Below are 16,383 nucleotides of genomic sequence, written 5' to 3' on the forward strand. Positions count from 1 at the left end.
AAGGTAGCTTGTGAGTTCTTCATCCAAAACGGCATGACTTTGAACTGGTAGAGGCCGAAGGGAGTGATGAAGGCCGATTTGGGGATGGACTCAGGGTCTAAAGGGATCTACCAGTATCCCCTGCAGATTTCGATGGTGGTCAGAAATTGGCCAAGGGCAATTCTGTCTAATAGGTCATCGACTCGGGGCATAGGGTAGGTGTCAGTTGTGGTTCTGTCATTGAGCTTATGGTAGTTAATGCAGAACCGGGTAGTCCCATCCTTCTTGGGTACCAGCACCACCAGGGAGGCCCAACAACTGTTGGACAGTTCAACAACACCTAGGTCCAACATTCCCCTGAGCTTGCAGTGCATGCTGTCCCTGACTGCCTCTGGGACCCTGTAGGCTTCCTGTTGTTGGGGGTCCTGTCCCGGGGTCTCCACTTGGTGTATGGCCGCTGCGGTGTACCCAGGGACAGTAGACAACATATCTCGTCTGTCTTCGAGGAGTCACCGGACTTGCTCTCTCTGTCCAGTATCTAACCTCTCATCTAGGGGTATGTAGGCTACTCCTTGGGGGGTCTCATTTTGACCGGGGAACTCCAGCATGGGAAGACTCTCAGAGTCCTCCACAGATGTAGCACAGATAATGGCCACATCCTGGGTCCGTTCCAGGTATGACTTTAACATGTTCACATAAAAGGTCCAGTGGACTTGGTCATCTGAACATTTGGCTACCAGGTAGGTGGAGTCATTAAGCTGTTCCACCACCTGGTAGGGTCCCTGCCAGTAGGCCTGTAGCTTGTCTGTTTTGACAGGCTTCAGAGCTAAGACCTTCTGCCCTACTGTCAAGGTCCAAGTACGAGCATTCCGGTTGTACCACCATTTCTGTTTTCTTTGAGCGACCTGAAGGTTCTCTTGCACCCTGTCGGTGAGGTCCTTCAGTCGCTCCCTGAGTTGGAGGACTTACTCCACAATGGATGGTCCTTCCTCTTCTGTGGGCCCCTCCCAATGGGCTCTCACTAGGTGTAGGGGTCCCCTTTATTTTCTGGCCATGGGGAGAAACCAGTGGATTCCTGGGGCACCTCTCTGTATGCAAAGAGGAGGTGCGGCAGGAACCTCTCCCAGTCCTTGTGAGTGGACGAGAGCATCCTAAGCAACTGCTTTAAGGTCCCGTTAAACCGCTCACTTAGATAATTAATTTGGGGGGTGATATGGAGCACTGTGCAGGGGTTTGATCCCACATAGCTTTCACAACTGCCGTGTGAACTCCACAGTGAATTGGGTTCCCTGGTCGGAGATCACTTCCCAGGGGAATCCTACCCTGATGAATATCCAGAGCATTGCATCTGCCACTGTCTCCGCTTGGATATTGGCCAGGGGATTGCCTCCGGGTATCAGGTAGCATAGTAAACCACTGTAAGTATATACTTCTTCCCAGTGGGGCTAGGTCAGGCCAAGGGTCCAATTATGTCTACTGCTACTCTACTGAAGGGCTTGTCAATAATGGGAAGAGGATTCAGGGGTGCTTTTGTGTGGTCTCCTGTCTTCCCTACCTTCTGACACACTGGGCAAGTTTTACAGTAGTCCTTAATTTCTACTGTAATCCCTGACTAAAAGAAGGTGTGTGTCAGGTGGTGGTGAGTCCTGGACTTTCCTAAATGTCCAGCTAGGGGAATATCATGCCCTATCCACAGCAGGTCAGACCCAAACTTCTTCGGTACAACCAACTGATGTTTGGGAACCAGCGTTTTACTCCTCTCAGAGATCTGGTACAGGAGCCTTCTCTCTCACTGGAAACATTCCTCCCTGGGGCCCTGGGGGTCAGTAACTACTCTGTCTCGTTAAGGGGCTAGGGTCAGGTTGCTCATGGTCTCCTGGGGAAGTCGGAGGGGGACGCCCAGGAGGGTTGGTCAGAGGGTAGGGTTGGAGTTGGAGCAGAAGGTTGGGGCAAGGTAGGAGTCAAGGTAGAGGGTCAAGGTAAGGTATGAGTCAGGGCAGAATGTCTCACCTGTGTCCCCATGTCAGATACAGTGGCTTGGCATCTGGCTTGCTGGCAGGTGGTAATTGCAGCAACATCCTGAGGTTTATCCCCCACAAAAGCTGAGGCAAGGTGGCCAAGGTAATTTCCCAGTAAGACCTCAGCAGACAAGTAGCTCATGACCCCTACTTCTATAGCACAGGGCCCATCACCCCAAACCAGGTGCACTCGTGCTGTGGGGATCCGTAATACAGCACCTCCAGCCACCCCAACGGCAAGTATCCTCCCTGTATGGCTGGAGGTGGGGGCCAGGTGGGGTTGGACCAGGGTGACTGTAGCTCCAGTGTCCCTTAGTCCCTGGGCTGCCTGCCCATTGACCCAGATGTTCTGGCGATGGTGTCGGCGATTGTTGCCAATTGCGGAGTGCACTTCATGCAGGATCCCAACTTCTTCTTCAGCCCAGCTGGTGTAGTTGGTGGGGTCCTCGGTGTACAGGCAGTGGGCCGCAGCTTGGTAGCTCCTGACAGGAGTGCTGGTCCACTGAGCCGGAGAGGGATTCTTTGGTCTCCGCTATGGGAACTCTTTTCTTATGTGGCCTGCCCATCCACACTCGTAGCACCCCTGGGATGAGCTGGGGCTGGAGGGATGGACAGGTGCTGGAGGGATGGACAGGTGCCAGCTGAGTTTGGGGGTACCAAGTAGGCAACAGAGGGTGGGCAGAGGTGGGAGTGGAGCGGGTCACTGGTCGGGACTCAGGGGTGGTCTGGTGTCTGGCATATAAAGATTAGCCAGGATGGCCGCCTGGTCAGCTGTTGCAGGCCCCTTTTATTTGACCCAGTCCCAATCCTCCGCCAGGGAGTTATTGTAAAAATGTTCTAACAAAATGAGCTGGGTAGCCTCTTCCAGGAAAGTTACATGGCAGCCCGCAAACCAAGAGTCCAAGGACCGGATGAACCAGTGGGTCTACTCGGTAAACGGCTGCCCCTCTTGTCTTTTTAGCCCTCGGAACTTCAGCCGATGAACCTCCAGCGTGAGTCTATAATGGGCAAGGATGCATTCTTTCACCCAGTCGTAGTGCTTCTGGTCCCCTGGAGGTACAGTGTGAAAAGCATCCAAGGCTCGACCGGACAGCTTCCCAAGCAAGATGGTTACTCGGTTGGTGGAGACGACACCCTACAGCTCACACTGGGTCTCAAAAAGTTGGAGGTAGCTGTCAATCTCCTCCTCACCATCTTTGAAGGCTTGAAAAGCCTCGAGGGGTAGGTTTCTTGGCTGGGGAGGTGGTTCCAGGGGAGCTGGCACGGCTCCCCCCATTGATTTCTGGAGCTCCAGCATGTGGACTCAGGTGGCTTCCGTGACCATCTAAGTGATAATCTCTGCAGGTGGGTTAGTCCCATAGAGGGCCAGCCACCACTGGATATCTCTCTGGAGGTCCGACATTGTAGTCTCTGGGGTTGAGACCCCCTGGGCCATCCGCTGCTCTGGCTGCTACCGGCCTCACTACCTGGCTTGCTAGCCCAATCACCCTCCATCAGTTCCTTGATGATGGCCGCTTTAGACTTATGGCCAGCAGTTTTCCCCAGAGCTTCCAGCAGATCTTTCAATGTTTCCTTTCAGAGTCCAGCATACTGCTCCATCCGAAGAAGTCTTCAGTTGGTGGTTTGGACATTCCAGGTAGATGGAAGCATCTCACCCCTGCCAACCAATGTGACAGAACACGGCTACCCCAACTGGGTAGCTCCGCCAAAGAGTCTTTCCAACACCTGGAACCTGCAGCTATGTAGCGGAGAAGGTGAAAAAACTGAATATTAGATAAAATATTGTGTGAGAGGTGTGCCAAAAGTCACCCCCAATGAGGCAGAATACAAATTAACAAAAAATACAAGCAGAAAACACAACATATATAATTTACCAGATACTCATATGAGCAATGAAGCAAAGAAAATATAATAGTGAAAAGTCCACAGATGGTCCTGCAACAACAAGACGATATGTAACAGGCAGGCAGCTCTCTCAAGAAAGATGGATCAGATGATATCAAGTCCTATAACACAAAAAGAAGAGGCGCCCTTTGGTGCAATAACTCAAAAACATTGCAATGGCGTATGACAATGGCAGAAAAGGTATTTATAAATGAAGATGCACATCCAGTGCAATAAAACACGGACCGAGGCTTCAGAGACGCTCGGCTGACTCAAACACTCCAACAGAGCAGCTGCGCCACGAAGGGGCTCATCTCCAGTGATGTCACAGCTTCTGGTCCCAACAGAAGGAACACAGCCAATAGCGTGGTAGCACCTACGATAGGTCTGTGAAATGCGGATTCCCAAGCATGTATCCAATAACCGCAAGGCAGAGCAAAGTTCAGGTAAAAAATTGATTTATTAAAATAAGTTTAAAATGTTGCAACGCGTTTCTCGGCACAAGCTGCCGTTTCATCAGGCTGTATACTACATGAAAAACCTTGCTCTATTTAAAACCCCCAAGTAGCCAATCAAATCATCAACAAAATACACACCCACAGCAACACTCAATGCTATTGAATGATTGGGTGATTGTCAATGGGTGTGAAATAAAGAAAAACCAATAACAACAAAAAATGGTATCAAAGGACTTTCTTTACAAAACCGCTATCTGGACAAAAACAAAATACATCATTATAATCAAACAAAACATGCAATAAAAATGTAAAAGCCATAATACATGTTACAAATCAAGTAACTAAATAATAAAGTGATGTCTGACAATCGGCTACTAATTTATATGATATTACTGGTAATCAAATCAACATACAATTTAATATCGTGAAAAATAAATATATAAAGCAATACATGAATAAACAGCAATTAAGCATATTTCATATAAGAAGAGAAATAAAATAAAGAGATATCAAGTTATGAAAAATAATATAAATGGTACTTGAAAAAAATATATATAAATGAAAAATAAAATCGAGTGTTAAATTATGTGAAAATGTGACCTAATTGGTGATACAAATAATATAATCTCATGATAAATTCATGATGATCCATAATAAGTGAAAATATAAAAATCATTAAGTAAAAATATAATATAAATATACAGTATATATTGTAAAAATCATTCCTCACATGAATCTGAATGATATATGTTTCTATCTTTCATCATAATAGATACCCAACATAAAAGGGGCAAAATCAGTTAGCCCTATAGGATGGCTACACAAATGGAAACGACCATCAGATAACAAATAGACAAACAAACCCTGTATATAAAAATTTCTCTAAACATAGAAATATTCATGAGACCAAGGCAGAGGCAGTATCCCGTTTGAAAATTGCTAAAATGCAGCAAAATCCACATTCATATTAAGTCCCAAGGAATGCAGAGTCTTTAATTTGTGGATCCAGTAGGTTTCCCTCTGCCTTAATCTCATGAATCCAGGTAGATGAAAGCATCCCACCGCTGCCAACCAATGTGATGGAACCCGGCTACCCCGACTAGGTAGCTCCACCAAAGAGTCTTTCCAACACCTGGAACCTGCAGCTATGTAGCGGAGAAGAGTGATTATAGCAATCCCAACCCAAATAACTAGACAGACTAGCATTCAGGTGAAACAAGAACTGATTTTATTAGGAAACACACACTCCTTTTATACACAAACAAAGGGTCTTATCTTACTCCCGAATCTCCCGCCATTCCCACCCCTCCAGACAGGCTGGCATCTGCCATAGCAGCAACAATCCCACAGAGTCGTAGGACACAGAGTCGGTGGTTTCGGGTGATCCCGGGGGGAGCAACAGGTGTCATTTGAAAGCTCTCGGTCCCCAGATGCCACAGTCCAAAAAGCAGCGTGATTTGTTACTGGGAACCGGAGTTACAGCCCGGTAAAGATAGGGGGTAGGGGTTCCAAAACCCCCGGTTCCCAAAGGAGCTCCCCTCCGGCAATTCTCCCACCTCTTGTCCTCCCTAGGGGCTACCAATCCCCAAAAGAGAGGAGCTCTGGGGCAAAGGGACGCTATAACGACCAGAGGTAAATTTAGTGGGTGTCTGGCATGATGCAGCAGACCGGGAGTTCCAGAAGCCCGGCCAGCCTGAAAGGGGTTAGGCGGGTATCCGTTGTGGTGCGGCCGGCAGTTCCAGGAGCCCGGCCAGGCTAGAAGGGTTTTCCCGGTCAGAGATCAGCTCTTCTCTGACAAAGTTCACATTACAAAATAATGGAAACTACATATCTGGGAGATCGCGGATGCTCTCAGGACCCAAATCCGATGAGAAACAGGAGGGGGTGAGGTAGTAGGGGGGTGGAGATTTAACTCCTGCAGCCCGGTATACATGACATCTATTAATCTGGTGTTCAGTGTGCATATGTATAGTCAGTAATACAAACTATAGATAGCAGGCGTATATCTATTAATCAGGTGTTCAGTGTGCAGATGTATAGTTAGTAATGCAAACTATAGGTAGCAGGTGTAAATATATTAATCTGGTGTTCAGTGTGCAGATATATAGTCCGTAATACAAACTATAGATAGCAGGTGAATATCTATTAATCTGGTGTTCAGTGTGCAATGTGCATATGTATAGTCATTAATACAAACTATAGATAGCAGTTGCATATATATTAATCTGGTGATCAGCATGCATATGTATAGTCAGTAATACAAACTATAGATAGCAGGTGTATATCTATTAATCTGGTGTTCAGTGTGCATATTTATAGTCAGTAATACAAACTATAGATAGCAGTTGTATATATATATATATATATATATATATATTAATCTGATATTCAGTGTGCATATGTATAGTCAGTAACACAAACTATAGATAGCAGGTGTATATCTATTAATCTGGTGTTCAGTGTGCATATGTATAGTCAGTAATACAAACTATAGATAGCAGGTGTATATCTATTAATCTGGTGTTCAGTGTGCATATTTATAGTCAGTAATACAAACTATAGATAGCAGTTGTATATATATATATATTAATCTGATATTCAGTGTGCATATGTATAGTCAGTAACACAAACTATAGATAGCAGGTGTATATCTATTAATCTGGTGTTCAGTGTGCATATGTATAGTCAGTAATACAAACAATAGATAGCAGGTGTATATCTATTAATCTGGTGTTCAGTGTGCATATTTATAGTCAGTAACACAAACTATAGATAGCAGGTGTATATCTATTAATCTGGTGTTCAGTGTGCATATGTATAGTCAGTAATACAAACTATAGATAGCAGGTGTATATCTATTAATCTGGTGTTCAGTGTGCATATTTATAGTCAGTAATACAAACTATAGATAGCAGTTGTATATATATATATATATATTAATCTGATATTCAGTGTGCATATGTATAGTCAGTAACACAAACTATAGATAGCAGGTGTATATCTATTAATCTGATATTCAGTGTGCATATGTATAGTCAGTAATACAAACTATAGATAGCAGGTGTATATCTATTAATCTGGTGTTCAGTGTGCAGATGTATAGTTAGTAATACAAACTATAGGTAGCAGGTGTAAATATATTAATCTGGTGTTCAGTGTGCAGATGTATAGTTAGTAATACAAACTATAGATAGCAGGTGTATATCTATTAATCTGGTGTTCAGTGTGCATATGTATAGTCAGTAATACAAACTATAGATAGCAGGTGTATATCTTTTAATCTGGTGTTCAGTGTGCATATTTATAGTCAGTAATACAAACTATAGATAGCAGTTGTATATATATATATATATATATATATATATATATATTAATCTGATATTCAGTGTGCATATGTATAGTCAGTAATACAAACTATAGATAGCAGGTGTATATCTATTAATCTGGTGTTCAGTGTGCATATGTATAGTCAGTAATACAAACTATAGATAGCAGGTGTATATCTATTAATCTGATATTCAGTGTGCATATTTATAGTCAGTAATACAAACTATAGATAGCAGTTGTATATATATATATATTAATCTGATATTCAGTGTGCATATGTATAGTCAGTAACACAAACTATAGATAGCAGGTGTATATCTAATAATCTGATATTCAGTGTGCATATGTATAGTCAGTAATACAAACTATAGATAGCAGGTGTATATCTATTAATCTGACATTCAGTGTGCATATGTATAGTCAGTAATACAAACTATAGATAGCAGGTGTATATCTATTAATCTGGTGTTCAGTGTGCAGATGTATAGTCAGTAATACAAACTATAGATAGCAGGTGTATATCTATTAATCTGGTGTTCAGTGTGCATATGTATAGTCAGTAATACAAACTATAGATAGCAGGTGTATATATATATATATATATATATATATTAATCTGATATTCAGTGTGCATATGTATAGTCAGTAATACAAACTATAGATAGCAGGTGTATATCTATTAATCTGGTGTTCAGTGTGCATATGTATAGTCAGTAATACATACTATAGATAGCAGGTGTATATCTATTAATCTGGTGTTCAGTGTGCATATGTATAGTCAGTAATACAAACTATAGATAGCAGGTGTATATCTATTAATCTGGTGTTCAGTGTGCATATGTATAGTCAGTAATACAAACTATAGATAGCAGGTGTATATCTATTAATCTGGTGTGCAGTGTGCATATGTATAGTCAGTAATACAAACTATAGATAGCAGGTGTATATCTATTAATCTGGTGTTCAGTGTGCATATTTATAGTCAGTAATACAAACTATAGATAGCAGTTGTGTATATATATATATATATATATTAAGCAGGTATTCAATTTGCAGATATATAGAGACCTATTTATTATTGTGCAAGCGGACATGATCAGATATTGCGGATCATGTCCGCCGCACATTGATAAATGCCGACAGCATACGCTGTCGGCATTTATCATTGCATCAGCAGTTCGCCAGAACACCGCCCCCTGTAGATTCACGGTCAACCGGCCGCTAGCAGGGGGTGTCAATCAACCCGATCATATTGGATCGGGTTGATTTTCAGCAATGTCTGTCCGCCGACTCCGCGGACAGGTTATGAAGCTTGATATACGGAGCTTGATAAATATGTCCCATAGTCTGTAATACAAACTATAGATAACAGGTTGGTATTCAGTGTGCACATGTATAGTCCATAATACAAGCTAACGGCTAGAATACGAGTCTTGCGTTAGGGTTAAAAGCAGCTTTGAGAGGTCCCAACGCTGCTTTTTTCCTACAGCTGGTATTACGAGTCTTGCAGGTACAGACTCACCGCTCACATTTTTGGCGTGACTCTAAAATACCGCAAATCCACTTAGTCAATTGCGTATCCTATATTTTTTATGGGATTTTCCTAACGCCGGTATTACGAGTCAGCCAAAAAGTGAGCGGTACAGCCTCTCCTGTCAAGACTGGTACGGCATTTAAAAGTCAGTAGTTAAGAGTTTTATGGGCTAACGCCGTAGCAGAAAACTCTTAACTAAAGTGCTATAAAGTACACTAACACCCATAAACTACCTATTAACCCCTAAACCGAGGCCCCCCCACATCGCAAAAACTATAATAACATTTTTAACCCCTAATCTGCCAAACCGGAGATCGCCGCCACTATAATAAATGTATTAACCCCTAAACCGCCGTACTCCCGCATCGCAAACATTTGTTAAAATTTATTAACCCATAATCTGCCGTCCCTAACATCGCCGCCACCTAACTACATTTATTAACCCCTAATCTGCCGCCGCCAACGTCGCCGCCACTATAATAAATGTATTAACCCCTAAACCGCCGTACTCCCGAATTGCAAACACTGGTTAAAATTTATTAACCCATAATCTGCCATCCCTAACATCGCCGCCACCTACCTACATTTATTAACCCCTAATCTGCCGCCCCCAACGTCGCCGCCACTATATTAACCCCTAAATCTAACTCTAACCCTAACACCCCCCAAACTTAAATATAATTTTAATAAATCTAAATAAAATTACTATAATTAACTAAATAATTCCTATTTAAAACTAAATACTTACCTATAAAATAAACCATAAGGTAGCTACAATATAACTAATAGTTACATTGTATCTAGCTTAGGGTTTATTTTTATTTTACAGGCAACTTTGTATTTATTTTAACTAGGTACAATAGCTATTAAATAGTTATTAACTATTTAATAACTACCTAGCTAAAATAAAGTCAAATTTACCTGTAAAATAAATCCTAACCTAAGTTACAATTACACCTAACACTACACTACAATTAAATTAATTCACTAAACTAACTACAATTAAATAAAATTAAATACAATTATCTAAAGTACGGAAAAAAACCACACACACTAAATTACAGAAAAAAATCAAATAATTACAAGTTTTTTTAAACTAATTACACCTAATCTAATTGATTGGATCAGCCAATAGGATTTTTTCAACCTTAATTCCGATTGGCTGATAGAATTCTATCAGTCAATCGGAATTGAAGGGATGCCATCTTGGATGACATCACTTAAAGGTACCGTCATTTAGTTGTCGGATGAAGACAGAAGAGGATAGACCCGCTCCGCTCCGGATGGATGAAGATAGAAGATGCCGTCTGGATGAAGACTTCTGCCCGTCTGGAGGACCTCTTCTTCCCGGCTTGGATGAAGACTTCTGCCCGTCTGGAGGACCACTTGTGCTCGGTTGGGTGAAGACGTCTCAAGGTAGGGTGATCTTCAGGGGGTTAGTGTTAGGTTTTATTAAGGGGGATTGGGTGGGTTTTAGAGTAGGGTTGGTTGTGTAGGTGGTGGGTTTTAATGTTGGGGGGGTATTGTATTTTTTTTTTACAGGTAAAAGAGCTGATTATTTTGGGGCAATGCCCCGCAAAAGGCTCTTTTAAGGGCTATTTGTAATTTAGTGTAGGGTAGGGCTTTTTTTATTTTGGGGGGCTTTTTTATTTTGTTAGGGGGATTAGATTAGGTGTAATTAGTTTAAAAAACTTGTAATTATTGTATTATTTTCTGTAAGTTCGTTTTTTTTTGTACTTTAGTTTATTTTATTTTATTGTAATTAATTTAATTTAATGTAGGGAATTAATTTAATTATAGTGTAGTGTTAGGTGTAATTGTAACAGGTTAGGTTTTATTTTACAGGTACTTTTGTATTTATTTTAGCTAGGTAGCTATTAAATAGTTAATAACTATTTAATAACTATAGTACCTAGTTAAAATAAATACAAAGTTGCCTGTAAAATAAAAATAAACCCTAAGCTAGCTACAATGTAACTATTAGTTATATTGTAGCTACCTTATGGTTTATTTTATAGGTAAGTATTTAGTTTTAAATAGGAATTATTTAGTTAATTGTAGTAATTTTATTTAGATTTATTTAAATTATATTTAAGTTAGGGGGGTGTTAGGGTTAGGGTTAGAGTTAGATTTAGGGGTTAATACATTTAATATAGTGGCGGCGACGTTGGGGGCGGCAGATTAGGGGTTAACAAATGTAGGTAGGTGGCGGCGATGTTAGGGACAGCAGATTAGGGGTTAATATAATTTAACTAGTGTTTGCGATGCGGGAGTACGGTGGTTTAGGGGTTAATATGTTTATTATAGTGGCGGAGACTTTGGGGGCGGCAGATTAGGAGTTAATAAATATAATGTAGGTTGCGGCGATGTTGGGGGCATCAGATTAGGGGTTCATAAGTATAATGTAGGTGGCAGCAGTGTCTGGAGCGGCAGATTAGGGGTTAATAATATAATGTAGGTGTCAGCAATAGCGGGGGTGGCAGATTAGGGGTTAATAAGTGTAAGATTAGGGGTGTTTAGACTCGGGGTTCATGTTAGGGTGTTAGGTGTAGACATAACTTTTATTTCCCCATAGGAATCAATGGGGCTGCGTTAGAAGCTAAACGCTGCTTTTTTGCAGGGTTTTTTTCAGCCGGCTCTGCCCCATTGATTCCTATAGGGAAATCGTGCACAAGCATGTTTAGCCAGCTCACCACTACCGCAAGCAGCGCTGATATTGAGGTGAGATGTGGAGCAAAATTTTTCTCTCAGCTCACTTTTCTGCGGCTAACGCCGGGTTCAAACAACCCCGTAGTACCAGCGTTACTGTAGGTGAGCGGTGAGCATAAACTGCTTGTTAGTCATGCACAGCTTTACTGACAAAACCTGTAATCTAGGTGTATAGATATTATTATTATTATTATTATTGGTTATTTGTAGAGCACCAACAGATTCTGCAGCGCTATAAACATAGGCGGTGTACAAGGTAACATTTATAGGGATACATGGGTAGAGGGCCCTGCCAAGAGTCGCACTGTTGTAGTCAGCTCTTAAGAAGGTGATCTACAACAGTGTGCATATGTATAGTCAGTAATGCAAACTATAGATAGCAGGTGTATATATATATATATATATATATTAATCTGGTGTTCAGTGTGCATATGTATACTCAGTAATACAAACTATAGAAATCAATGTGCATATGTATAGTCAGTAATACAAACTATAGATATCAGTGTGCATATGTATAGTCAGTAATACAAACTATAGATATCAGGTGCATATGTATACTCAGTAATACAAACTATAGATATCAGGCGCATATGTATAGTCAGTAATACAAACTATAGATACCAGGCGCATATGTATAGTCAGTAATACAAACCATATATATATATATATATAAGGTGCATATGTATAGTCATATGTATAGTCAGTAATACAAACTATAGATATAAGGTGCATATGTATAGTCAGTAATACAAACTATAGATATCAGGTGCATATGTATAGTCAGTAATAAAAACTATAGATATGAGGTGCAACTATATATATTAATCTGGTGATCAGTGTGCATATGTATAGTCAGTAATACAAACTATAGAAATCAATGTGCATATGTATAGTCAGTAATACAAACTATAGATATCAGTGTGCATATGTATAGTCAGTAATACAAACTATAGATATCAGGTGCATATGTATACTCAGTAATACAAACTATAGATATCAGGCGCATATGTATAGTCAGTAATACAAACTATAGATACCAGGCGCATATGTATAGTCAGTAATACAAACCATATATATATATATATATATAAGGTGCATATGTATAGTCATATGTATAGTCAGTAATACAAACTATAGATATAAGGTGCATATGTATAGTCAGTAATACAAACTATAGATATCAGGTGCATATGTATAGTCAGTAATACAAACTATAGATATCAGGCGCATATGTATAGTCAGTAATACATGTCCGCACATAGATAATACATGTCCGCACGTATAGTCAGTAATACAAACTATAGATATAAGGTGCATATGTATAGTCAGTAATACAAACTATAGATATCAATGTGCATATGTATAGTCAGTAATACAAACTATAGATATCAGTGTGCATACGTATAGTCAGTAATACAAACTATAGATATGAGGTGCATACGTATAGTCAGTAATACAAACTATAGATATCAGGTGCATATGTATAGTCAGTAATACAAACTATAGATATCAGGTGCATATGTATAGTCAGTAATCCAAACTATAGATATCAGGTGCATATGTATAGTCAGTAATCCAAACTATAGATATCAGGTGCATATGTATAGTCAGTAATACAAATTATAGATATCAGGTGCATATGTATAGTCAGTAATACAAACTGTAGATATCAGGTGCATATGTATAGTTAGTAATCCAAACTATAGATATCAGGTGAATATGTATAGTCAGTAATACAAACAATAGATATCAGGTGCATATGTATAGTCAGCAATACAAACTATAGATATCAGGTGCATATGTATAGTCCGTAATACAAACTATAGATATCAGGTGCATATGTATAGTCAGTAATACAAACTATAGATATCAGGTGCATATGTATAGTCAGTAATACAAACTATAGATATCAGGTGCATATGTATAGTCAGTAATACAAACTATAGATACCAGGTGCATATGTATAGTCAGTAATACAAACTATAGATATCAGGTGCATATGTATAGTCATTAATACAAACTATAGATATCAGGTGCATATGTATAGTCAGTAATACAAACTATAGATATCAGTGTGCATATGTATAGTCAGTAATACAAACTATAGATATCAGGTGCATATGTATAGTCAGTAATACAAACTATAGATATCAGGTGCATATGTATAGTCAGTAATACAAACTATAGATATCAGGTGCATATGTATAGTCAGTAATACAAACTATAGATATCAGGAGCATATGTATAGTCAGTAATACAAACTATAGATATCAGGTGCATATGTATAGTCAGTAATACAAACTATAGATATCAGGTGCATATGTATAGTCAGTAATACAAACTATAGATATCAGGTGCATATGTATAGTCAGTAATACAAACTATAGATATCAGGTGCATATGTATAGTCAGTAATACAAACTATAGATATCAGGTGCATATGCATAGTCAGTAATACAAACTATAGATATCAGGTGCATATGTATAGTCAGTAATACAAACTATAGATATCAGGTGCATATGTATAGTCAGTAATCCAAACTATAGATATCAGGTGCATATGTATAGTCAGTAATACAAACTATAGATATCAGGTGCATATGTATAGTCAGTAATACAAACTATAGATATCAGGTGCATATGTATAGTCAGTAATACAAACTATAGATATCAGGTGCATATGTATAGTCAGTAATACAAACTGTAGATATCAGGTGCATATGTATAGTTAGTAATCCAAACTATAGATATCAGGTGAATATGTATAGTCAGTAATACAAACTATAGATATCAGGTGCATATGTATAGTCAGCAATACAAACTATAGATATCAGGTGCATATGTATAGTCCGTAATACAAACTATAGATATCAGGTGCATATGTATAGTCAGTAATACAAACTATAGATATCAGGTGCATATGTATAGTCAGTAATACAAACTATAGATATCAGGTGCATATGTATAGTCAGTAATACAAACTATAGATACCAGGTGCATATGTATAGTCAGTAATACAAACTATAGATATCAGGTGCATATGTATAGTCAGTAATACAAACTATAGATATCAGTGTGCATATGTATAGTCAGTAATACAAACTATAGATATCAGGTGCATATGTATAGTCAGTAATACAAACTATAGATATCAGGTGCATATGTATAGTCAGTAATACAAACTATAGATATCAGGTGCATATGTATAGTCAGTAATACAAACTATAGATATCAGGAGCATATGTATAGTCAGTAATACAAACTATAGATATCAGGTGCATATGTATAGTCAGTAATACAAACTATAGATATCAGGTGCATATGTATAGTCAGTAATACAAACTATAGATATCAGGTGCATATGTATAGTCAGTAATACAAACTATAGATATCAGGTGCATATGTATAGTCAGTAATACAAACTATAGATATCAGGTGCATATGCATAGTCAGTAATACAAACTATAGATATCAGGTGCATATGTATAGTCAGTAATACAAACTATAGATATCAGGTGCATATGTATAGTCAGTAATACAAACTATAGATAGGTGCATATGTATAGTCAGTAATACAAACTATAGATATCAGGTGCATATGTATAGTCAGTAATACAAACTATATATATCAGGTGCATATGTATAGTCAGTAATACAAACTATAGATATCAGGTGAATATGTATAGTCAGTAATACAAACTATAGATATCAGGTGCATATGTATAGTCAGTAATACAAACTATAGATATCAGGTGCATATGTATAGTCAGTAATACAAACTATAGATATCAGGTGAATATGTATAGTCAGTAATACAAACTATAGATATCAGGTGCATATGTATAGTCAGTAATACAAACTATAGATATCAGGTGCATATGTATAGTCAGTAATACAAACTATAGATATCAGGTGCATATGTATAGTCAGTAATACAAACTATAGATATCAGGTGAATATGTATAGTCAGTAATACAAACTATAGATATCAGGTGCATATGTATAGTCAGTAATACAAACTATAGATATCAGGTGCATATGTATAGTCAGTAATACAAACTATAGATATCAGGTGCATATGTATAGTCAGTAATACAAACTATAGATATCAGGTGCATATGTATAGTCAGTAATACAAACTATAGATAGGTGCATATGTATAGTCAGTAATACAAACTATAGATAGGTGCATATGTATAGTCAGTAATACAAACTATAGATATCAGGTGCATATGTATAGTCAGTAATACAAACTATAGATACCAGGTGCATATGTATAGTCAGTAATACAAACTATAGATATCAGGTGCATATGTATAGTCAGTAATACAAACTATAGATATCAGGTGAATATGTATAGTCAGTAATACAAACTATAGATATCAGGTGCATATGTATAGTCAGTAATACAAACTATAGATATCAGGTGCATATGTATAGTCAGTAATACAAACTATAGATATCAGGTGCA

At 38.9% G+C, this 16,383-nt stretch overlaps 1 protein-coding gene across 1 annotated transcript in view; it reads right to left on the minus strand.

Annotated features, from left to right (window-relative positions):
• LOC128641147 (LIM homeobox transcription factor 1-alpha-like) overlaps nucleotides 1–16,383 on the minus strand; it is a 151,319-nt gene that overhangs the window by 48,742 nt on the left and 86,194 nt on the right. The window lies entirely within an intron of this gene.

The sequence above is a fragment of the Bombina bombina genome, chromosome 10 (genome assembly GCF_027579735.1).
Source record: "Bombina bombina isolate aBomBom1 chromosome 10, aBomBom1.pri, whole genome shotgun sequence".
NCBI lineage: Eukaryota > Metazoa > Chordata > Amphibia > Anura > Bombinatoridae > Bombina > Bombina bombina.